The 9,561-nt window shown below is 35.6% G+C and overlaps 1 pseudogene; it reads left to right on the top strand.

The window, feature by feature from the left end:
* Window positions 1-4,669: 4,669 nt before the first annotated feature.
* Window positions 4,670-6,416, top strand: LOC122082091 (annotated as a pseudogene).
* The last annotated feature ends 3,145 nt before the right edge of the window (window positions 6,417-9,561 follow it).

Genomic DNA, 9,561 nt, shown 5'->3' with positions numbered 1-9,561 from the left:
TTTGGATAGAAGATTTTGAGAAAGATCAATGTCTGACAATTATCATGATTCAATTCTCCTTGGAACCTATCTATGAAATAAAAAATGATGAAATGTAACCGTTCCAAGAATTTGAGATTGTTAGGTGGTTCCCTCCTCATGAAGTTAATTAAGGAGGGGATTCACATCCTTATGAAAAGAAAATTAATGCACCTCCTTTTGTTAGTTAGGTATGGAGACACTTCACATGGGTCACAAATTGAGTATTATTAGATTCTCTATGTATGAGGAAGTGAGGTGTCAGTGCACAACCTTCTAAAGTGAAGGAAGAAAGATATTGTAGTTTCTTTCGTATTTGTTTTACTAATGAGAGAACTATATATTCTTTTTTTTTTTTTTTTGTAAAATAGTATTGTATATTCACCTATTATTTTGTTGAGTTACTTTGTAATCCAAGAGGATATTTTTCTTTTGCTATTTGGTAGCATCTAGTATTGATTAAAGATAAAATATTATAACCTCATTATTATCATTATTGTTGATTAGTACGTTTCATGGTTTTAACTTTTTCCCTTTTCGCCCTGGAAGGATTTCCTTACAAGAAATGCATTTTTAGTAATACCATTTCATCACTACAAGAAAAGTGATTAATGGCGGCACTTGAGTGGGGGCCTTTGACGGCGTTTCCTATAAATGCCATTAAATATAAATATTCAACGGCATTTTCTAGCAAAAGCTGTCTTATATAACACAATAAGCGGCATTTTATACAGACCGCCGCTATATATTATATACGACGGCATTTATTACTAAATGCCGCCATATATATGAATATTTGGCGGCGTTTATTTCATAACGCTGTGGTATATAAGACTATTTGAGGCATTTAGTAATAAATGCCGCTATATATATGAGTATTTGGAGGCATTTATTGAAAAATGCTGCAGTATATAATCGTCTTGGTTGCGTTATGAAGTAATGCCGTAGTATATAAGAATATTTGAGGCGTTTAGTAATAAATGTCGTCGTATATATGAGTATTTAGGGGCATTTATGGAAAAATACTATAGTATATAATCCTATTGGTGGCATTTATTTCATAATGCCGTGGTATATAAAAATATTTGAGGCATTTGGTAACAAATGCCGCCATATACATGTGTATTTACTGTACACATAATAACATTGAAGGCATTTCCTACTAAATGCCGTAGTATATAAAAATATTTTGAGGCTTTTCTTGATAAAATGCCCCTATAAATTATAATACAATGAGGAAAGTGAAATCATGTTCGTAGCATTTTTTTTGTTTGCTAACAACGGGTATTCAGGCCTTCGGCCTGACTAGTCCTGTGGGCCCATACTGACCCCACAACCGTGTAGAATATATAATGTAGTGTTTATGTGTTAACATAATCGAATATTCTGTCCTTTCCCATGCAAAAAATCAAGCCCTATTCCCTTCCCGCTCCTCCATTCTTATAACCTCTGCACGTTCTTATAGCCCCTGTATCAAATCTTTCTCACCACTCCTTGCCCGCTCTTCCGTTCTCTCTCTCACACTAGTTGACCAAAATGCCCTTATTAAGTTACCATAGAGAAATCATGTCATCGAACAAAAATATTAAGTTTGTTGTTTTTCCAATAAAGAAGCAAAAGGTATTATTGATATTTCCTAATTAAAGTTGTGAAGATATCAGAAATTGGCATATGCCCTTAAACCCTCGCTTCTCTCGCTTGTTGCCTAGCCCCATACCATGCATTGTCCTAAGTTATAACCATAATCTATAGGAGACCAACATGCTTAAATCGACTTCCCTTGGTCTCTCTCTCTCTCTCTCTCTCTCTCTCTCAACCCTAGCTAGCTGATCTCCCCATTTTATGATTTGTGATTTGATTTGATGCCCTATTTGTTGTCGGGTATATATATATACATATACATATATACATTTTTTTTTATCGAACCTTGTGCACGAGGCTCCCTCTATTGCAAGGTCTGGGAGGGGGCAAATGTACACAACTTCCAAGTTTTAACCGTTGAGCCACATGCTTGCTACTCCCCTTTTCTTTATTTATAATATAAAATAAAAAAGAGTTCAAAATAAGATAGGAAACCCCCTAGTTGTTCCCCCTTACAAGCTACACCATTCATTTTAAAAGCCAAAAATAATGTGGAACCAACTTGAAGCTCTCAAGAAAATCATAGCCCATAAGGAACCCGCTCTAACTCCCTCTGGTTCGGTTCCTGCATGATTAAACCGGTTCAACCACAAAATCAGACCGGGTTTAAGAAGCAGGGTAAGACCAGCTCGGCCTGCACAGATTACTAAATGAGTCGGGCTTAGGCCTGGCCCGTTTATAAACAAGTAGTACACAATGCAAGAGGTAACCCCAATGGGCGCCCAATCGGCCCAGCCCGCTTACAAGCCCAACTCGGCCTGACCCGTTTGCCCGACCGTTTATATTTATATTTTGATTTTTTTTTGGATAGAATAGAGTACATATATATATATATATATATATTTATTTATAACAATTATTGAATGTAAATAAATGTAATATCTTTTCTAAATTGTTAATGATTTAATAAAATATATTAAAATGTCTTATATCTAAGACAATTAAAGACTGTTTAAGGGCCGTTTAAGATTTATTGGTACATTACCCAGTTCAAAGACCAATAGCCCGATTAGGAGAAGACCGGTTAAAGCCAAGAACCCGACCGAGTCCAACATGAGACCGAATCATTTCTTAAATAGGTAGGTCATGGTCCAAGGGTATAAGTCAAGCCCGACTAAGTCTGACCGAGACTGGCCTGGCATAACCAATTGACACCTCTAACCACTAGACCACCAATTCAACTGGAACTCAACTTAAAACATTTAAAATAAAACAGAGCAAAGCAATTGGAATTAAAACGAACTGAGCCCAGGCCAAGTTACACCTCTTTATAATAGAACTGGGCAATGTTAGGCCTAGTTAATTTTGGACTTGCTACGCTGGTAACCTTTAATTTTGCATCACACTTTTTTGGTATACGATGTCTTATATTCGGTTGCAGTTTAATCCAAGGAATACAAGTGTAGGACCTCCCGCTTGCCCGTTGCGTTTCTACACACTTCTTTGTTTAGGATGAGGTTCTGCATTTTCCCCCCTGCTCTTTTGAGGGAAAATTGAAACATTATGGGGGCTTTTAAAAATAGACGCCACAGTATGCAACACCATTTGGGGGCGTATCACGCATAACGCCGTTGTAACCTCAATTTTTGGGGGCGTTTTACAATAAATGCCACTATATTTAAGCTAATAGAAACACTTTCCTAGCCAAAAACCACTCCCGCCTTACTTTTCACAGCCCCTCTTGTGCGCCCAAATTTTTAGGATATGGACTTCTCTCAAAGTCTCTCAAGCTCATGGCTCATGGACACCTAAGAATGCAGTCTCCCGTTGCAATCTCTCTCACTTCCCTAGTTCTCTTCCTCTTCACTCTCCTGCTGCAATCTACTCCCTCATCGCTCTTTGCCCACTCTCCTGCTAAAATTTTTCTTAAAATCTCCAAGTGTCAGGTCTAAAGAAAATCGTTTGAAGGGGAAGGGGTTTCTAGGTTTTTGGATTTTGCATAGGTATTCCTCCTATCTTCTGTTTTTCTTCTTATTTACCACAGTAGGTTATCAGCATAGGGTCGATTTTGATACATTATGGATTCCTTTAATAGTTCTTTACTGGTCTATTTCTGATCCAATCTAGGTTTTCCTAAATCTTTTTTTCTAATTAGTTGGAATTTGTCTCTGTTCTCTCTCTCTCAGGCAACGGATTAACCGGCAAGCCTTTGCAGATCCAAGAAAATAGAGAGACTCTTATAGTCCTCGGTTATGTATAATACATCTTCTCTTTTTGTTTATTTCTGTAGATTCTTCTCTCTTTCTATGATATCCATCACCTGACTTATGTCATTATCCTGTTGAAAATGTTATGTGTTTAATGCCTTCTTCTTTCCAATCTGGTAAGACAGTTGTTAACCCTAGAAGATATCTTCATTAAAACAAAATATGGAGGAGAAATATGCTTCTCAAGGGAAAGGAGGACTACCATGCAGTGTGCCAGATTAATGGACAAGAAAAAGAACCAGATATGACCCATTGATAATTTTTTATCTGCACTATTTGTACTATTTCTATGAATTTTGGAATGCTTTATATCAAAGAGTGAGGACTCGAGGTCCATGAATTCTGTCACAGATCGGCCAGATTGGATTAGTATCAGTCCAGGTTGATCCTACCCTAGTTGCTTCTATGATCAACAGTCTTGCTTTCCTTAAAATTCTGTGAAATGGATTGGTCGATCAAGATTGAAATAAATCAGGGACTTGATATATGAAGCCTTGCTTTATATGATTTGTATCATGTGCCAACGGATAGAACTATATGCCACATTCCATTCTATACTTGATGGTTACTTTGTCAGATTTTTGTGATCTCAGATATTGCATATTATCTTGTACTTGAGAAAATGTTTTTTGTCTGAAGAAATTTGTGCCTATTGATGTTTCAAAATCAGTTCCAAATTAGTGGGGGAAATAAATTTGCAGATTCTTGTCAAGGTCTCCATTCAGAGGACCAATGGATTGGCCCTTGATGTATTGCCCTTCTTATTGTATCTGTATTATAAGTGCTTGTATTTTTAATGTTAAACCATCTCTTCATTTGATTCTGCAGTTGATGGGTGTGGAGGTGTTTTTCATACATCATCTCTCTTTTCTTATGCAACCAAGGATCCACAGGTTCATTCCTTTGACAGCCACTGAAATAGTTTTAACTGCTATTTGCATTTTATAACTTTACTTAGCTATGAATCTTCAGAGCTTTACTTGCTTTAATGCTATTTTCTATACTGCAACTAAATAAAGAACTTTTTCCTATGGTACTCCACTAGACTTCCTCCCCACATCCCTTTTCCCTAGGCTTTGTTCTGCATGATTATATGCTTTTACTAACAGTTAATATTGTTTACTCTGTCTTCTATATGCATAAAAGTGTGATGTTTATGAACTTTTTGTATTTCCTTTTTCATTAAAGGGAACTCTTAATGTTCTTGGATCCTGTGCAAAAAATCCATTTGTTAAAAGAGTGGTTGTAAGATCCCCTTTAACTGCAATTTTATTTAATAGAAAACCTCGGATGCCAGATGTGGTTATTGATGAGACTTGGTTAATTTTCAGATCCAAAGCTTTGCAAGGAGTCTAAGGTGTGTATATTTGTGCAGTCTTGTATAGGCCCTTGAGGTCTTGGAGTTGGTTACATATAATGTCTTGCCTTTGCTTTTGATATTTTCTATCACAAATTTATTTTGTTTTGCAATAAGTTCTTTATGTTTTTGAACTAAAAATAAAAATTTACCTTGCAGATTACTTATTTACTGGTCCAATATGTCTAACGAGATTTTTTCCTCTTATAGCTCTGGTATGAACTTTGAAAGACCTTGGCTGAGGAATCTACTTGGAAATTTGCAAAAGAGAAAGAGATGGACATGGTTACAATAAATCCAGCAATGGTGATAGGTCCTCTTTTATAGCCAGCCCTTAATACCAGTGCTGAAGCAATTTGGAACTTAATAAATGGTATGCTAACCTATCATTGAAGTTCTTTTTTCTCTTCCCACACCCCCAAATCATAAGCCTTTTTTCTCTCTCCTATATCCCTCTCCTCCAATACATCCCAAATAATAGGTTATAGGCATGAATGAGAATGTATTATGAAGGTTATCCAAAGACTCTTGCAAAGTTTAACATAGATAATCCAAGAGTCTTCATTTTGGGGATTTTACAAAGACAGTTCCCTACTTGTTTGGGACCGAAACTTAACCAGTTAGATGGTTGTGGGGTCATCTATCACATGGAGCCACTGATGTTTGCCACATGACAAGTTGTAATATATAAAGACATTGTGATAATCAGTAAAACCAGTATAATTAGTATCTTTGGTTTCTGTAGTATGTCTTTGCAACTATGTTTGCACTCGTAGTCTTAGGTGGGTAGCAGAAAGTCTATTATTTGACACTGGAAGTTTCAAACTAATTCCATAACATTTAGTAGAATGTTGCATAGAATCGGATTTGCAACTTTTTTAAGATAACATGTTTCCTAAAGTGTTTTTTTTTTTTTTTCAAAAAAGAAAGTTCTCTAGCAACTATATATTTTATATTGAAAAATGTCATTCTTGTGACATTAGTGCCAATGTTTTATTTGTTGCAGGAGCACAAACATTTGCCAATGAAACATATGAATGGGTTAATGTCAAAGATGTTGTTGATGCTCATATTCTAGCATTTGAGACTCCTTCAGCCAATGGAAGATATATAATAGTCGAGAGATTGCTCATTATTCACAAATTGTAAAAGCTTCGCGTGAACATCCAACTTTGCCCCTTCCAGAAAAGTAAGTTTTGAAAACCCATATGTTTCCTTTCCATCCTCATTTTTCGGATTTCACAATGCACTTAAATATATGTAATGTTTACCTGCAAAAGTTTTTGTTGCCATCAACTTGCTTTTAAACCTATGTAATTTAATAGATTTAAGACTAACAAGGTAAAAACACCAAAAAATCTTTTAATATATGTAAGCTCGAAAAGCCCCGAACCTTGGGATTCTTCAACATTGATCATGAACTTGGAATTTTCAACAACATATGGTATTATTATTATTTTTTTTTCTAGGATTGTGAATAGTACTGTGAACACTAAAATGAATAAAAAAGAAGAGAAAAATGAGGAGGGTATGGGAGATGAGCTCACAAGTCACACACTTTCACAAGATAAATTATATTAACTGTGTAATCTGATAAGGATGGTAACATCCTTATGTAACAAAACTAAAAAATAGAAACCTACTTGTGAACAATTGCTACTTGTGAAATGTATGAAACTTTTATATATCTTTAACAAGAACTTGACTGGTATTTTTTATTTTTCCAGGTACTTGCATGGATTTTGTCTTTTACTTATCGACTTGAGGATTGACCTAGCTACCATGACTTGTGAACTTTTATTTTGAAAAACTTATTATGTTACTATGTTGCTGTGGTTTTGGGATTTTTTTGTCTCCATGATGACAATATGGTTTATTTTGTTCCAATTGAACTTTTGTATGGAATGGATAGCCATTTATCAGATTCTTTTGTATTGTCTTGTGAAAATCTATCAATTTTTTTATGATATCCAAGATGAGAACAAAGAATGTAAGCATTTGCTTCAACATGTTACATAATGAGATAAATAAACAATAATATGCAATTAAAAGAAAAAAAAAAACATTTAGCAGCGTTTACTAATAAATGCCACTATAGGTCTTTTGTTTTAAAATAAAAAAACACTTCTTATAGTGGCGTTTAGCCGTTTACTAACACACGCCACTATATGTTCATTTATTAAAAAAATATATATTATATTTCACGGCCTTTAGTAATAAACGCCACTATATGCACCCACGTTCATTAGTTAACAGCACTAGAATGCCTTCTTATAAAGACGGATGTAACATGATAGTGGCGTTACAATAAACGTCGTTGTACATAATATTTTAGTGGCATTTATAAATAAAAGCTGTCGAAGTATTTTAGTGGCGTTTATAAATAAATGCCGCGGAAGAGATTTTACGGCGGCGTTTGCAAAATACGCCGTAGTTCTTTTGCGGCGGTGGATATAGTGGCGTTTGGGCAACGTTTTCTATAAACGCCGCCATAGACATATAGCGGCATTTGCACACTCTACGGCGGCATTTAAAAACGTCGCCATAGACCACTTTTTTTGTAGTGCATGACTATAGAAAATATTCCATTGTTGAATATCATTTATGGAGATTGTATGTTTCCATGTTTGTTAAAAACCATTTTTCAGAGTGGCAAATTATTTATCATTGCCAAATATCCTCTACTAGTCTATTATTATTTTGGGCGATAGTAAAACATATTTTCTACAATGTTATTTAATATACCATCACCAAAAATATAACATACAACTAAAATATATTTTCTACAATGATTGAGGATTGTAATGAAGGATAAATGGAGTGCAAGACCATCCTTAAAAGATTGATCATTCGAAAGCTGACGCAGGTCTGCCAAGTTCCATATTTGCTAGTAACTAAACAGTCCATGAATACATAATTGATGCTCTGTATAATTGTGAGAAAAAAAAAAAAAGCAATGGCATGGAAGATGGAAACCCCTGTTATTAAGTAAATCCGCTAGAGGCAGTTTTTTGTGGTCAATCTTCCAAATGAGAAGCTGTATGTTAAAGCAGTAGAAAGATGCCTACTTTTCAGTCAAATAGGAAGATGCCAATTTTTTAAAAGCCCCCGCTCAACCCTATGGTCTCTTTACTTAACCCAAATCATTCGAACCCTAGGACGGGCTGGGATATCTATACCCAGACTCAATCATGTCAGGCTTAACCCAAGAGTCAGTTCCTAACCAAGCTATAATGTGAGAGAAACACAAGGTGCTCATAGATCAGCTCAAACACTCGGAAGGCTTGGCTCCCTATTTGTCAAAGAGCAACTCTCAATTGAGATACTAATTGCTGATCTTGGGTTCCGCTATGCTTACCCAACCAAGCCCTTATGACCTTGATTGAGTCGGCCTGAGCTAGGTTGGCTCTAATTGACATTGGCAATATGATATATCAAAAAATAGTTTAGTTACTAAAATAATATAAGTGCCGGTACGTGGTGGTATATATTTGTAATCTTACATATATATATATATATGTGGTAGTAAAGTATATAGGGTTGAGTAGGGCTAGGTTGAGCTCAGCCCAAAGCCTCAGCCAAGGCCTACCCTAAGGGTTGCAAAACTTAGCCCAAGCCATGTTCGGGCTCAAGGATGGCTCAGGCAGCCTAGGGCTGGCCTGGCTTTTTGACACCCCTAATGGTAATGCCTAAGCCAATTTGAGGTTGGTGCCTAAATGAATTTATCCTCTATAGGCAGAATAGAAAGAGAGATAAAAATAATTTTTTGATCAATGATCTGAAAAATGTTAATTTTCTGTCCTCCATGAATGAGTATGAGGGTCAATTAGTTGTCCAATCAAAGTGGGCGCCTGAGGACAGATTTGGTACGGAGCTGCAGTAGACAGAGTAAAAGGAATCCATTTACCAACCAAAATGCTTGTAGACCTCCCATTGCCTCTTGTGGATCCCCTTCCTAACAAATCCATGTGGATTCTTTTGTTTTTTGGTAAAAATCCATGTGGATTCTTAGGAGTAGGAGTCCTATACATCTATCAAATAGGTAAATAATAAATAAATAAAAATTTAAGGCTGATGATTGAAACATAAGGATCATGAAACTCAAATCTTGAAAAATTAATTTTCATGACTACCAATCTCATATTATTGGTCTCCATCGATTCTAATTTGATTGTGTTTAGAATCAGTCAAAATTGTCCTCCTCGACCATACTTAATCATACTCAATTAGTAACAGCTATGGTTAAGCAGAATAAGGCCGATTAATTTTGAATTGAATTGACCAAATCCATCCTAACTTTTAAAACCATGAAATGACTTGCGGTCGATCCACACATTC

This window comes from Macadamia integrifolia, chromosome 6 (genome assembly GCF_013358625.1).
Source record: "Macadamia integrifolia cultivar HAES 741 chromosome 6, SCU_Mint_v3, whole genome shotgun sequence".
Classification (NCBI taxonomy): Eukaryota; Viridiplantae; Streptophyta; class Magnoliopsida; order Proteales; family Proteaceae; genus Macadamia; species Macadamia integrifolia.
This window is presented reverse-complemented; position numbering and strand designations above follow the sequence as displayed.